Below are 2,960 nucleotides of genomic sequence, written 5' to 3'. Positions count from 1 at the left end.
TATTCAATAAATATTCGCTGAAAAAATATATTTATCCGATTTTTTATTCATATTTTTTATTCGAAATTTGTATATCGAAATAAAAATAATATCGAATATTCGATAATTTCGAATATCGATAAACATCTCTAGTTTGAACCTCCTGCCAATCACTCATGTCAGAGCACACCTACTCGTCAGATTTCTGTAATTAATAATTCGATAATTATTGTGAATATCGCAAAACAGTATGAAATTTTTATGTTTGTCTTAATCCGGTCTATCTCTCCACGAGCTCTGAATATTGTTCTGGGACATTTTGTATTTTATACGTGTATGAACATTAGTATGATTTACTTTTGACATTCAGTATACAATTGCTTTTCAGTTTTGTAATCTGCTATGTGACTAAATTTTATATTTCAATTTCTTGTTAATTATACAGAATACCTCCCTCAACTCCGATATCGACGAAAAAATATTTAATCGATTACGCGTTTTTGCAAGAGAAACAACTTTTCTATTTGAAAAAATCGTCGCTCTGCCCTGTAGAGCGAGATATAAATTGTTAAATTTGATAACAATTTAGGTTAGGAAACTGTCAGGGAGGCGACAGATGAGCAAGATTCCGAATGGGTTTGCAACTTTCCAGTTTTCCACGCGCAACGAGACGGGGCGGATGAGGAAGGGGGCCGAAGGCCCCCCTTGCACCCCCCCGTGTGTGTGTGTATACACATATGTTTCAGCATTTTCATTTATTAAACACATAAATTTTTAGCTCATGTATTAGTGGTTATTTTTTTTTTTTAATAACCACTGATACATGAGCTACAAATTCATATGTTAAATAAAAATGTGTCAAACATGTACATACACACACACACACACACACGGCGGGGGGTGCAAAGGGGCCTTCGGCCCCTCTTCCTCACCCGCCCCGTTTCGTTGCGCGTGGAAAACTGGAAAGTTGCAAACCCATCCGGAATCTTGCTTATCTATCGCCTCCGTGACAGATTTCCTAACCTAAATTATTGTCAAATTTAACAATTTATATCTCGCTCCACAAGGCAGAGTGACGATTTTTTCAAATAGAAAAGTTGTTTCTCTTGCAAAAACGCGTCGATTAAATCTTTTTCATCGATATCGGAGTTGAGGGGGTATTCTGTATAATTACCAATTTCTTTTATATTGATCTACCTCTATCAATTTTTATTAAGTTTTTCTCTATTATAATTTGTACAATAAAATTATGCAACTCTGACACCTAATTCTTTTTATTCATTTTTTTGTTTCAGTGCATATATGTAGTAGTTTTACCAAGAGGACATGCACACGAATTTTTGAGTTTGTGGCCCAAAATCAACCTCAAAAGCAATTCAAACAATTGATTCATCATCTCATTTGATCCTGTATTATAAATTAAAAAATGGATGCAGCTTTGAATTCAAAATGTGCTGGTAATATTTTTGAAATTATTTTTATATTAGACAGTTTGTGTTATATATTTATAGAACATAAACTAAAATAATTAGACAGTTACTAAAGTTTATCGAATTTTTATCTATATTTTTTTACTAATAATAAAATAGTATATTATATATTAAAAATATCTATTGTTATCTATTAATTTCGGTTACTTTTTAGTTAATTATTTAATTCTTGTCTATGATTCAGTAAATTTTTGTAAATCGTGTAACATATACAGTATTATCTTATTTAATTATTTCCACATTTATACATCATATATAATTTAATAATACTTTTACATAAGACATATATATATATATATATGTATAAATGTGAAAATAATTAAATAAGATAATACTGTAGTACAGTATATGTTACATGATTTACAAAAATTTACTGAATCATAGACAAGAATTAAATAACTAACTAAACAGTAACCGAAACTAATAGATAATAATGATAGATATTTTTTGTATATAATATACTTTAATATATATATTTCTCCTCAGTTTAATCTGATTAATCTGATTAATCTTCACAATTTTTTGTTTTCAAAAGATCCTAGACACCCTATACATATATACAGAAAGCCCTGTTTGATTTTCAAGCCAAATTTTACTAAAATTTATCGCTTAATTTTACTACATTCAGTGGATATTACTTAAGAGGAATATTATTCTTTCAAACTTATATAAGTAAATTATTGTAATTAGTAATACTATACTATTATAATTAATACTAATTTCCTCTAAAAATAAATATCAAATATTTTTTATAATTAATTTTTTTACGATACAAGAGGAACGATCTATTTAAATAGATACAAATCGTTGTTGTTTATGATCCCAATATACGAGTAATAATCATATACTATTGCAGGAGACTAATTTAAATATCATAAAAAATCAGTTTAAGTCAAAGACAAAAATGAATTGATCCTTTTAACTGACTCAATATATTTCTCTGTGTTGTGTGTGCACGTACCAATAGTTTTATAAATTTTATAAATATGTTCCTCTTATATCGTAAAAAATTAATTATTAAAAAATAATATAAATATAATAAAATAAAATAAAATTATTAAAAAATATTTGATATTTATTTTTAAAGGAAATTAGTATTAATTATAGTAATACAGTATTACATAATTACAATAATATCACTTATATAAGTTTGAAAGAAGAATATTCCTTTTAAGTTGAAAATTATTTCGATGATTCTTTAAATTTTATTGTAATAATGCTAATATTGATTAATACAGATCTGTTTGTTAATGACTGGATAAATAATTCCCACGAAATTTTATATGAACATGTACAATCAATCAATGATGAGACCAATAATGTCATCTTACGATTTAAAAGTAAGTCAAATATTAATATATTATATATTAACAATAGAATGAATCAAACAACATAATGTTAATTAAACACATTTTGCATAATACTTAAATAGCAATTATATAACAATAATTATTTCAAATTAATATAATGTAATAATAATTATTTCAAATT

The 2,960-nt window shown here is 26.5% G+C and overlaps 1 long non-coding RNA gene across 4 annotated transcripts; it reads left to right on the top strand.

Annotated features, from left to right (window-relative positions):
* The first annotated feature begins 279 nt into the window (after positions 1–279).
* On the top strand, positions 280–2,809 carry LOC112589575 (uncharacterized). 4 transcript variants are annotated; one of them, XR_003113649.1, is made up of 3 exons: positions 280–313; positions 1,275–1,436; positions 2,708–2,809. It is a non-coding gene; the product is annotated as an uncharacterized LOC112589575 (long non-coding RNA). The 4 variants fall into 4 exon arrangements; XR_003113648.1 differs by lacking the exon at positions 280–313 and adding an exon at positions 595–615; XR_003113650.1 differs by lacking the exon at positions 280–313 and adding an exon at positions 680–698.
* Positions 2,810–2,960: the final 151 nt, after the last annotated feature.

This window comes from Harpegnathos saltator, unplaced genomic scaffold (assembly GCF_003227715.2).
Source record: "Harpegnathos saltator strain DR-91 unplaced genomic scaffold, Hsal_v8.6 scaffold543, whole genome shotgun sequence".
NCBI lineage: Eukaryota > Metazoa > Arthropoda > Insecta > Hymenoptera > Formicidae > Harpegnathos > Harpegnathos saltator.
Note: the sequence above shows the minus strand (reverse complement) of the source record. Positions and strands in the feature narration are given on the sequence as shown.